The following is a 13,354-nucleotide window of genomic DNA, read 5'->3' on the forward strand; positions in this document are numbered from 1 at the left end:
TTCTATCAGCATTGGTGCAAGAGGAAGCATTTGCAGGTTCCGACATTCTTCTCTCGTCCTTCTTCTTCCGCTGTGCTCGTCGTGAATATTGTTTGCTCTTGTGCTTCTCCGGATGTTGAAATAGTTCAATCAATGTCTACAATCTTTTTATGCCAGTTTTCTGTCTGCCTGGATTGCTTTTTCCATTTCACAAGGCCTCTGTGCATTTGCACATTGCTCTAGAGATTCAGAGCATTGGCCTTGTACCACATGCGCCCTGCTTGTTCGCTCGGGTTCCTGACACATGGATTTAGCACCAAGGAGTTGCGTTTCATGAGCTGTCTAATTTGCACAACTCTTACGCCACCCTCCTCTAGGCCTCCGGTTCCCACTTCATCCGGAAATAGGAAACAGAGGCGACAAAAGAGATGAAAATGTGATCACTCCTTTCTGCTCCGCAGGTTGTACCGATTTGCTCCTGGTACCGTGTGATCAACAAATAGTACGGGTGCACTTCCGGTCTCAAGCTTGGAGTCAGCCTGGGGCACAATGGCAGATGATGATGGGTGCCCCAGCGACAATGTAGGCTGTGGCGCAACAGAGGTATGCACTTGAAGTCGGCCAGCAGTGATGCAGAATCTGCTGGACAACGTTGAGGCAGGCTTTGCTTTTCCGTTTTTATGGCAATCTCATCAGGCTCTGTTCCAGGAGCAGGTAACTTCCGTGGCAAAGGACTGGTAATGGCATTTTCTGTTTCTGGAACCGCTGTTGTCTCTTTCTGGTCTTTGTCCCGATCAGTTGACGTGTCGAATGGCGATGGGACTTTCTTGGCATGCGTGGCATGAATCCACGCCTTGCGTCCATCCACGCGTAGTGCTGTCTGCGTGGTTAATAGTACCTGATACGGCCCACGCCACCTGGGTGCTAGCAATGTTTTCCGTCCGAAGTTCCTTATCAGCACCCATGTGCCTGGCTCCAATGCATGTCCTGGGCCAGTATACCGCACTGGAAATGCCTCCTGCACCTGCTAATGAATCAAACGCAGTGTTTTTACTAACAAATTACAGTAAATGCTGAGTACAGGGTATTCGATCTCACTCATTTTCCTCGGCTGAGGAGTGCACCACACATTCGCTGGTCTCCCCATTATGATCTCATAAGGGGAGAGCCCAGTTCTGGCCTGCACTGACGTTCGCATGCATAGTAATGCTGTTGGCAATGCATCTACCCAACTCAATTTGCTGCCCGCACAGATCTTACTGATCTTGGACTTTAGAATTCCTTTATGGCGTTCAATAAGACCGGCCGAACTCGGATGTCTTGAACTGTGGAATATCTTATCGATCTGTAATCCTGCACAAATCTGTAATATCACTGCAGCCACAAAGTGCGGACCATTGTCCGACCATATGACACGGGGCAGACCAAAGCGAGAGAAATACTTTTTAGCATTACTTTCGCCATGCTCATTGCTGTGCAATCTTTCAAGGATACGCTTCCACCCATTTGCTAAATGCACATATGATCACTAGAACGTACTTCAGATTTTGGCACCTTTCCATTTCTTTAAAGTCAAAGTGAATTACTTCGAATGGCATAGAGGGAGGTCAGAAACTTCCCATTGGAGTCACTGTTCCTTTTCCCACATTGTGCTGTAAGCACATAATACAGTTTTGGACCAACCTCTCGGCATTCTTTTTTATAAGGAGATTTTCCCAAACTGTGGCTAAATGTTGGACTATTTTCTTCGCACAGATGTGTGTGGGACTGTGAGCCATTGTAACCATTGCATTTAAGTAAGCATTTGGCAACATCCAATTCCCGCTTTTCTTGTCCACCCAACATCCCTCCAAATCCAATTCTGCAGAGCCCTTGGCCCATCCCTGTATTTTGTCGGCGGTAGCTTCCGCCTGCATTTCTCTAACAGTTACAATTCCATTTTCTATCATGCAGGGCACTTCCTCCGATTGTACTGTCAACATTTTTGTATTCAAGTTAGTCGCAGTCTGTTTCACAACTTTTTCTGCAAATGCGTTTCCCTTTCCCACGTTACATGTCACTCTTTTATGCACCACGCATTTCATTATTGACAGGTGCTTTGGACACATAAGTGCAGACAGTAATCGCATAATCAGAGGGCCATGTTGGAGTCTAGCCCCATGGGATGTTAGTAAACCTCTCTCGGCCCATAATCGGCCAAAGCTATGGACTACGCCAAAGGCGTACTGGCTATCAGTATAGATATTTACACTCAAGTTCTCTGAAATTTCACAAGCTCTTTTTAAGGCTATTATCTCTGCTGCTTGGGCGGAGTTGCAAGGAATTCTATTACTTTCCACTACGCTTTTTAATGTGGTGACAGCGTATGCGGCAGTTGATGTGCCGCCAGGTAATTTAAAACAAGAGCCGTCACAAAACAGTTCCCCTTCTGGTTCTTTAGGGGTGTATCACTCAGATCAATTCTCCCTTTTGTTTCTTCCTCAGTAACCATTAAACAATCATGGGGAGGTGATTCAGTCCCACCAGTGTTTTCCTCGGGAATTGGCATTAATTCTGCTGGATTCAAAGCGCTACACCTCATAATTTGGATGTGGGGCGCGAACAATACAATTTCACATCTAGTCAATTTAGCAGAGGTGAGGTGTTGTGTCTGTGTTCTATTGAGTAGAACATCTATGGCATGTGGCACCATCAAGATTAAGGTGTTCCCCAATACCATCCCTTCTGTTTGTTTCACTGACGCAGCAGCCGCTGCAACAGCTCGCAAACATCGTGGTAGTGCGCGCGCTACAGGGTCCAGCGCAAAAGGAAAAGAGCCGCACGGCCTATTTCCTCCACCTTGTTCCTGTGTTAAGACAGACAACGTGCATCCTTCGTTCTCATGCACAAATAGCCTAAAAACCTTTTCATAATTCGGTGTGCCCAAAACTGGAGCAGAACTCAAAATGGTTTTTAGCGAATCAAATGCTTTCTGACACTCTTCATTCCACTGCAAAGGTACCACATCATTTTTCTTTGTAAACTCCACCATTGGCTTCACAATCAAAGCAAAGTTCACAATCCACTGACGACAAGTATGAAGCCATGCCTATTATAGTTCTCACACCTTTCTGTGTCATTGGGATAGGCATTCCAGAAATGCTCTTTATTGTTTCAGGCATTAATCTTCTCCCTTCCTTGGAAAGGAAGTAACCCAAGTAAGCTACTTCTTTTTGACAGTATTGGAATTTCTTTAGGCTCGCTTTATGGCCATGCGCAGCTAGATGGGTCAATAGTAAAATAGTACCTTTTTTACACATCTCTTCCTTGTCAACAGCGATTAATAAATCGTCAATGTATTGTAGCAATGCACAGTCTGCTGGTAATTCTAACATGTCGAACTGTTCTTTCAATGCTCTACTATATATATGCTTGGACTTTCAGTATAGCCTTGTGGTATGCGTGTAAATGTGAATGATCGTCCTCCTAAAGTGAAAGCGAATAAATACTGCTTTCTTTGTGTACTGGAATGCTGAAGAAGGTGTTTTCTAAATAAACAACACTACAATATTCTGCTGATGCAGGGATCATTATCAAGATCGTAGTGACATCTGGCACTAATGGGAATTGAGGATCTACCACTTTGTTCAGTGCACAGAGATCAATAATAAAACGGTACCGTACCTCATTACCCCCTTTCTTGTACACCGGAAGAATGGGGCTGTTACACAATCTACCTGTAATTTCTTCAATCACTGCCAGTTTCACCAAATCAAAAACAATACTTTTCAATCCTTTTTCTCCTTCTGCTGAAATTTTATACTGCGGAATACACAGTAGCGTTATTCCTTCTTTCAATGTAATTTTTACTGGCTCTATTTTCAAACATCCCACATCATTGTCATTCACGGCGCAAATGCAAGTTGGCACTGTACTTAATTCTCCTGTTAAAGGTTCCGTCATAAATTCAGAAGTCAGCATTATCTGGGGAGAAATATTCAATAATACCCCATCTGGTGTACAATGGATAACTGCACTCAGTTTTTTCAATAGATTTAATCCTAAAAGATTCTCTCCACAATGCTCTGTAATGAGAAATGGACAATGTTCAGTAAAAGGCCCTATTGTCACTGCTAGTGATTTTGACTCAGGGTTCATTACTGGGGTGCCTGCGAACCCTACTGAGATATTCTGTCGCCCGGACAGAGGTATGTCTGGAACCAAATGATCTATCGAGCACTTTTGTGCCCCCGTATCTACGAGGAACCTATGCTCTTCATTCCTGATCTTCATTTCTACGTAGGGTCCTTTCTGATTCACGGGAATAGACACTGGTTCCGACCCCTGTCCTGGGCTGTCCTATTGGGGTAACAACACGTCATCTGATGTGTGATCACCACTGTTATTATAGTATGCACCTGTCTGAGTATCAAACATATTCCCCTCTCTTCCTCTATTTCCCATTTGTGCACCTTGCTGATTTTGATTCTGTATATTTTGATTTGGAGCCTGGCCTTGATTTTGTGCACCATTCCCTTGATCATTCTGATGCTGCTGCATATGATGTCTGTTATGACCATTTGTTCCTCCGTGCCCTCTGTAGGCCTTCTCTAACCATTTCCGCCTCTATTTTGCAAGTGCAGATATTGTGCCCGCCAGTGTCCTTCCTCCCTGCAATATGCACATTGGTTTAATCCCAAAGGCCCTCCATGCATACTCGAATTTCCCCTGTTCTGTGCATTTCCCCTTCCCCTGTTGTGTCCTGCTACCTGCTGGAGTAACACCCCTACTATCGTCCGCAGCGCTTCTATTCTTATTCGCAAAGGATACTCATTACATACCTCATTTATCTCTCCTACCGAAGTCCTAGGACTTGACATCCATCTTATTGCTTCCCGCACACACACCTGCAATCTTCGTCTATCACCTATCTGTCCCGGTGGCGGCAAGGATCTCTGTGTATACAATCCTGATGCTTTCTTCCTGCCTCTCTCAATATTTTTTCTCTTATTCCCCGGTGTGGCAAATACTTCAGAATATTCTTCATCAAGTTCATTCTTCAATTCAAACAGTCTATCTACATGCTCTTTTATCTCCTCATCTCTCCCTCTACAACGGTCTAATGCATTCAAATCCAACAATCGTTGCATTGGTAACTTTCCAATTAACTTTTTCCATTGTCCCACCAAATATTGCCCCATGCATTCCAACAATACCTGCATTTCATTGTTCCTTCTGAAGTCACACAGTGACACTAGCGTGGATCCCTCATCATGCTTGTCTATATATATCTCTGCTTGTTCTTGCAGCTCACGCTTTCTTTCCTTGCTGATCGCGGTACGAGTTACTCTCATACATTCATTCTGCTCAATTCCACTCATGGGAGGGGCAGTCGGAACAGTGGCACCCTCTTGATGGGAAGGTGCGGAGGGGGCAGTGAGAGGGGGGCTCGTCTGTTGGGGCTGTGGTAATTGCAAAACACTCGGGGCTGGCTGGCTAGTGGGCAGTGCAGTGTCTGATGCAGCCTGTGGTTGTGCTGGCATTGGGAGGAGCTGAGCAACGGGAGGGGGTTGAGTGACAACTACTGTCGTAGTCTGTTTCGTTTCACTCCTCGGGCCCTGTTTTGTTTCAGTTATAATTCTGTTTATCAATTTGTCTGATGTGCGTAGCTCTCTTTGTGGATATATTTTTTCTATGTTTAATTCATCGCGCCGCCTTGCCTTTCTCAAGATGTTACTCCACTCCTCCTCTTTCTCCTCAGCTTTCTCCATCTTTGACTTATGCCTATGCGCATGTTTCTCTCTACTTCTGTATCTGAGCATTGCTTCCCTTCTCCAGTCCCTAAGGGTGTCAAGTGCCCCAGGGCGTGCTCTTTTACTTATCAACACCTTTTCCAGGTTATCTATACGTCCCATCTCAAAGCTCCCATCAATCGGCCACTGAAGATTTTCCTGTTTTCTGGTTTGCTTATGCCAAATCTCACACAACATTATCGCTCCCATACCATACTTTATGTACATCTCATAAGCCGGCGTTCCTCCCGGTGGTGCTTCCTGGCCAGTTTCCAAAGATTGTTAACCGCAGCGGAAAAATCCTGCTAATGTGAACAATACCCCAGGAATGTTTTAACCTTACCCTTGGCTAATCAAACTTACCCTGGGTGTTTGATTTTGCAAAATCAACTCTCAACCAATATCAGGATTACTTACAAATCGGGGTACGACTCACCTGATCAACCAATTTGTCTTTCCAAGACACAATTCGTCCGTATACGGATGCAACCAATGACGTTGTGTCTCGGTTCTGCCTCGTTTCGGGACCCTCGCCTCCTTGTTCGCTGGCCTGGGACGTCGATCCGGGATCAGCGGTGTGCAGATCTGCAGAAAGGAGTCTCATCACTTACGCAGGGTGCCCCGAACACCTCTCGATCCTGGTTCGATCGCTTCCGTCCTCGCCGTTCTTGTCGCCTTCTTTATTTTGCAACGTACACGATGGAACAAGTGGGGGAGGGTCCCTATTCGGGCGCCACCTTGAAGGGGCCCCTGAGGGACCCTCGAATGTGGAAACAAGGCACAGTCACCACACACAAATAGATACGCCAAACACGAGGTTCTGTTCCCAAAATCTAGGGTTTATTGCAATACAAATAGTCCCAATTGGGCAAGTGGTCCCACGCCCTGCGACGTGTGTCTAACAGACCTCGGGGACGCAAGCAAAAAAGAGTCTTACATCAGTTACATATATACAAAAGGACCACCTCACAATCAGCAATGACACAATTGATGCCTCCCCCAATTCATTTACCTTTGAATTAGAGGCGATGATTGACCATCATGACAAATATGACACTTCAGACCACCATATTAAGTAACAGGTTGCAATCTCCATTTTTACAGACACCATTCTTTGTTTGCTAGAACCCAGCGTTTCTGTTTTTCATAGGCAAGCTGTGCGTAGGAGACTGGCACATACCAGGCCTCCCTATCTCTAAGTTTCTATTCTCACTCTAGAAGTCAGCCCGCTCTCTGGGGCCTCACTGGGCTCAGAAAGGGGGGCCGTAGAGAAGATCATAATTCAACTCTTTAAATGCTAGTTTCTTACATTGCTATTCTTTCAAGAGACTCGCTGGCATTTGTGTACTGATTATATGCCTTGCTCCCTGTCTTCAAGGATACGTGAGGGAGGGAATCGGGCATTCCTGTCTGGCTCTGCAGTGTAATGTTTCAACATGTTTCTTAGCCTTGGACCATTGAAGCGAAATTATATCTACAGCAAAGCACTTTTACATGAGGCAAAGTGGCAAATTAGAGAGAGCAAAGAGAGAAAACAAAATGGCGATTCTGGTCATCTTAAAATGGCTTCACTCTAGTTAAACTAATAGCTACGTAATAACTAATTACTAATGAATATATTCTTACACTGTAAATGAGGCGGTTGGTCTTCGGCCAACCAATTATCATTAATTTCCGGACCCTCAAGGGGTGCTTAGTTTTTCTGGACTGACAGTACCCCCATTCCCAATATCAGAGTAGCTTACCTGTGCTTCGCGTATGCATTTTCCGTGTAGCTGGGTGCCACAGTGTACAGTGTTATGCATTATTTTTTCGCGCATACGCATTTTTGATATTTTGGGTGCCTGTGTGTTACGCGTCCCATTTATTTTTTCACCAGGGGTAATATTGAGCATTGCTGGACCATACTTGTACATTTTACATTACATACCCTGCCCCCTCACCCAAATTGCCCAGGACAATTGCTTGCTGCACCTCCCTTTGTACAACTCCATCAGTACCATGAGTGGGAAGGCTACAAGAGAAAAGGGTGGCTGAGGCGCCGAGGTGTCCAGGGTCTGGGACCTGCAGGGAACACTATGCCCCTGACCCAACAGGGTCAGGGAGCTGCAGGTGATGCTGAAATCCCCAGCACCCAGGGTCTGAGAGCTGCAGGGGCAGCTGCAGTCCCCACCACCCAGGTTCAGGGACCACCAGCCATGGCTTTCGTGGTCACGGCCCAGGTCCACAGAGACGGAGGGGTACATGTTGTCCATGCATCAAAGGTGAAGGGACCTGCAGTCAAAAGATCTGGCACCAGCACCCAGGTATGGCTACTTGCAGGGGCAACTACTGCCCCAGCACCAGTGGGTGATACCATGGCCCAGGCCACTAGTGCTCCAGCCCCTACTGACATGAGTGGTCCCAGCCTCAAAGGGTCTGCACAACCTTCCAAGAAGGCAATGCGTGCAGTAGCGGAACCATCATCACGCAGCAGGGAGCACACATACAACTGCTCAGAATATGGTCCACTGGCAGCAAGTCACAGATCGTATAACCGCCTTGGGCAATGAGAGGTACACCTCTTGTGAGGTCATGAAGCAGTGGAATGACCTCCAGCATCGGACCAAACAGAAGCTGGGTGCCAACTTCGCCTCTACTCTGGTGCTGGAGGTGGGTCAACACAAGAGAACAAGGATCTCACACCACATGAAAAGGCCATCAGTGAGTTGATAGATGTGGAGCAGATACAAGGCACGGGTGGCCTGCCAAATTACGAGGATATGTCCGCTGAGTGATGAAGTGTGTGCATCCTGAATATGTATATGTAGATTGTATGAATTGTTATGATTGAGTAGCACTTTGGCCTGGAATTCTATGACTGCCCTGGGTGAACCATGTCATGGTGTATTGACCCGTGCTTGGTGTCGTGCAGACTGCATACTACCGATGTGCTGCACACCGAGATTCTCCTCATCAACACACCTGCTCCCTCCTTTCTCGTTACTCTCTGGCCGGCCTCTCTTGACCCTCTTCCTGCTCCCACCTGTGGTGCTGGATATCTTTGGTTAATCTTCCACTCCACACTCTCCTTCTCTCCTCATATCTCTGACATCTCTGTGAGGTGAAACTACCAGCTGCACCTCATCAGAGGTATTCATCCTTCCCTCCCCTTCAACCAGCAGCTCACTGTCTCCAGGGCACTGGTTTTCTCTTGGCTGGGCTACTGCTACAGCCTTTTCCTTAATCTGACTGCATCAACTCTCTGCCCTCTGCAACTCATCCAGAACAGGACTGCAAAAATGGTCTTTGTTCTGAAGCCCAAGTTTCGTATCTCTCCATGACTGTAATCTTGGCACTGGCTCCCAGTGGCTACGATGATTCAGTTAAATACACTCTGTATTGTCCACAAGGCCTTATGGGTCCTGGGCCTGCAATACCTTGAACTCTAGATTCCTAAATATCTTCCTTATCAAGCTCTTCGATCGTCCCTCTCCTACTCCCTCAGGATCAGTCGCTTGTCATAGCAACGTGTTGCTGTTTGATGTCTTTCTTTGGCTGAGGCCTCCCTCTGGAACAGCCTTCCTGCCACCCTGTAACTTGAGGTGAAGCCTCTACGGTTCTGGAAGCACACCTGATTCTTCCTCTTGGGTTGTGCTTTCTCTCCTCCTCTCCCCTGCTGAACTCCTAGCTGAATCTGAAACCGCACTGGTCATGTGGCCACCCCTTGATCTCCGGACCGGTCCTCTCCCCCTCCAGTTGCACCCATGCACTGCTTCCCTGGCATCCCCCACAATTGGGGACTGTTTTCTGTATCCCTACAGCCCCCTAACAGCACTTGACACCTGATGTCTGCACTTGCCCTTCCACTGCCACCACCTGGCTGCATTTTACTTAGTGCTTATGTTGTCATATTTATTTTACTGCCATTCCCATGTACTGCACTGCCCCCGCCGACTCCCGACCCACCCCAAGCCCAGTGGTCCAAGTGTACGAAAGGAAGTAGTGGAACTATGTTCCCTGCTGGCCTGCCCCTGCTCACCACAAACCCCATTGCCACAACCTCTCCCACACACAATACACCCCCCCAAACACTTTCTACCTGCTGTTTAAGGGAACGTTCAGTGCAGTGCACTGAAAGTGAAGGTTTCAACTTCTTCCTACACTTTTATTTTGAACCAAAAATATTCCGGAAGGTTTCTTTTTAAAATAAAAGTATAGGAGCTGTAAAGGGTAATTTAAAAAAGTATAGGAGCACCGCTCCCGACCACTCCCACTCACTTCGACCACTGCCCAAGCCTCCCCTTACCCTTTCCCCTGCACTTGAGCAATCTCAATGTCACATGGCCTCATGAGTCTGTGTGTGTGGCATCACCCTATTCACCCTACCTTGCCTCGTTGCATCTTTTAACACTTGTGTATATGCACTTTAAGATTCACATATCATGTTGTGTGACATCAGTTGTACATGGCTTTGGGACAGTGGTCATCAAGTACAGTCTCATGGAAATAAACAGCTCTGGCATGCTAGCACAATGTGGTAGCTGGGTATTTACATCAGTGATGTTAGTGACTGAACTATGCCACTCAAGTGCTTATGTCTGAAGCAGGTGCTATATACCATGTACTGCATGTGTTGTTAAGTCCATCCACACATGTCCATGGGTGGTTTTGTGCTACCCATACCTTCCATTTACACTGGCACAGGGTGGGATGTTGTGCCATGAGTGAAATAGCATGGTAATGTGTTGCAGGAAAAGATTGTGTTACCTATGTGTGTGGGCTATGCTATTTACATGGATCGTCATGTCTTTTTGTGTCCATGTGCAGGTGATGAGGCACTGGATGCAGAGGAGGAGGTTGAGGAGGAACAGGATCCTGAGCGGGAACCGAGCGCCAGTGGAGGAAGTGTTGTGTAGCCCATGAAAACCCACTGGTGCTACAGGCCTTCCGGGCACTGACTCAATATGAGTCCACCTCTTATGAGACCAGTAGCTCTGGTGGTGAACCGGATGAGAATTCCTCTATGCTGTCACTGTTGTAGCCCATGCATCTGCAGGGGGTCACGTCCCCTCACATGGCCAGTCAGTGTTGTTACATTAGTCTGTGGTGGTTATTCTGCAGGGTCACGCTCCACAGTATTGGTTCCTGGTCCTGGGACAGCGAGCAAGGGAGGGATGCAGGCCTCCAGCCACAGACAGCAGAATCACATCAAGGGCCATGCTCCCTTTAGTCAGGCAGCCGTGGTCCCGGTGGCCGTGTTGTGGCTGGCGATACAGTGTGGGAGAAGTCCATGTATGGTGATGCACAACAACAGGGTGATTCCTATGAAATGTTGGCTCTGGCCATGGATAGGTGTTACACTCACATGGTCTCTGCGGGGACGTTGGGACACAGTTGCAGCCCTTCCATGAAGTAGAACCCCACAATCTGCTTCCTCCCGCTGCTGCTGCGATGAATTGGAACCCTGCTCCAGCGTAAATATGAGAGGACGTACGTTTACTGGCCTTCGAGTGAATTACCTCTCAAAACCTTCATCCCATAGTGTGGTGAGCATGCGTTGTCCCATTAAGGCTCACCTGTAGATTATTAAGGGTGAACTCTCTTCTGGCAGGGGCGCATGTAGAATGAGGACTGAGTTCCTTCACTAGTCCTTTATACATGGTGTCCAGTCCAGCTGTGACAATTCCACACCTTTCTGGTAAGTGTTTTTCTGTTTTCTGTTTGTCATGAAGTATTGGCATTGTCTTGTTCTCAGCCTGTTGTCAGCTCTGTAACAATGTCTATCTTTCTGTCCACATAGGTGTGACTGCAGTCCAGCAGAGCAACAGAGCCCCAAGTGGCTCCAGATGAGGACAAGCGCACAGGACAGGCGAGAAGAATTTTGCAAGCGTGATCTTAAACTGCAGGTTGGTATGTCTAACTTTGTCTTTTGTCCTTTTGCAGGGTCCACCTTCGTGGAAGAAGAAGATGTACTGCGGAGTCCAGAGTTGGAGTTCTGCGTGCCGGCGATGAAGAAGATGTCATGCTGCGGTGCCGGGAGCTGGAGTTCTGCGTGCCTGAGATGAAGAAGATGTCGTGCCCAGAGCTGAAGTCCAGCGATCCGGAAGATGAAGAATTGATGCCAGACTCAGAGGTGATGGATGCAGGTGTAAACTGACTCCAAGAGGTAAGCGTAGGGACAGGAGACAGGATTCCCAAGGTAAGTGCAAGTTAACCCTGGTGGCGGTGAGCGTTAAACTGCATTCGAATGCAGATTAACGCGAATCGTGTGTTTTGGGGTTGGGCTGGCTTTTATAGCTGAACTCTTAAAGCCACGCCCACCAGTTTAGTCCTGCTTGCCACACCCTGCCACTCCTTGAAGTTGCACGTGTAGCTGAAGATAGAAGACCACATCCGGACTGGTTGTACACAAGTGGAAAGTTCTTGAAAGTACACCTGCCCATAATAAAGAGAGTCTTGCTTATGTTTTTCCATGAGCCTGGTGCCAAAGGCTCCAGGACTGAGTCTAACCAGGCCCCCAATGTATAAAGGTCCCAAAGGGACGTGCGTGAACCATGGTGCCCCTTGCTCCCGCCACCTAATGGTGCCGCTCCTGCGATCCTGGGCAAGTGGCCATGACAATAGGGTGGCCAATTCCATGATCCCCCCAGCAACACAGGTAGAACACCAGCTGCAGGCATTGCGCTCCACATGTCGCTTACACAGGATGCACTTGGAGGCCAGCAACATGGAGCCGAGGGGCCGAACTGAGGTCTCTGCAGGCAAACATGCTTGCAGAGGGTCAGGCCCAAAGGGAAGACCTGAGGTGAGAGTTTCTGTCCCTCAGAGCTACACTGGAAGTGCTAGAGGCAGCACACAGTACACAGTATGAACAGCAGATGCAACTGTTGACTCGTACCATCTCGGAGGAACTCTGTGCATTCTGTGAAGTGTTGCATGTGGACCTTCGAGGCTTCATGTTGCAGATGCATTCATCTCAGTTCCCCCTGGCCGTTGCCATGGAGGACCAGGCCAGGGCTATACATGGTGAACCTCCCTTGCCACTACCACCTTCAGATGCTACAAAGGAGGGTGGTGACAGCAGCGACAACCCTCCCACTCCATGAAAGCCGTGTGGCCCATGAACCCATGGAGTTTTTTTTTTCTCTTCTTTCACACATGTGGGTTTTGACATGCACCCTGCCCCTCCACCCTCCTGGGTACTTGCGTTTCCCCTTGAGAACCTTGTTTACTTTAAAACCTATTTTCCCCTAGTTATTTTAGTTGCTGTTCTTGTCCTCACTTGTGCATCTGTTTTTCCTTAGTTCATAGTTAGGCTACTCTGGTTCACAGCAGGCAATCTGTGCACATTCCCTTCCCTTGTCTTACCTGTGGTCTATTGAGAATTTATGTGACAGTGTGTTGCATTCTGCTCCCTCCAACGGCATCCGCTGTCAGTTCCAGCTGGACCCATACCAGCTTGTCTCATGTTAGTACACTCCTTGTTTGTGCCTTAGGGACCAGACACAGAAGCCACTTCTGCTTCCCCTTTCCATGGGCTTGCAAGGAGTGGTGCCTGTAAAAGTAACTTACACAGAGGCATTGGGCTTCCCTTATATCTGTGGGCAGTCTTGAGTCGAACC

Source organism: Ambystoma mexicanum, chromosome 5q (assembly GCF_040938575.1).
Source record: "Ambystoma mexicanum isolate Mex_15411 chromosome 5q, UKY_AmexF1_1, whole genome shotgun sequence".
Taxonomy (NCBI): domain Eukaryota; kingdom Metazoa; phylum Chordata; class Amphibia; order Caudata; family Ambystomatidae; genus Ambystoma; species Ambystoma mexicanum.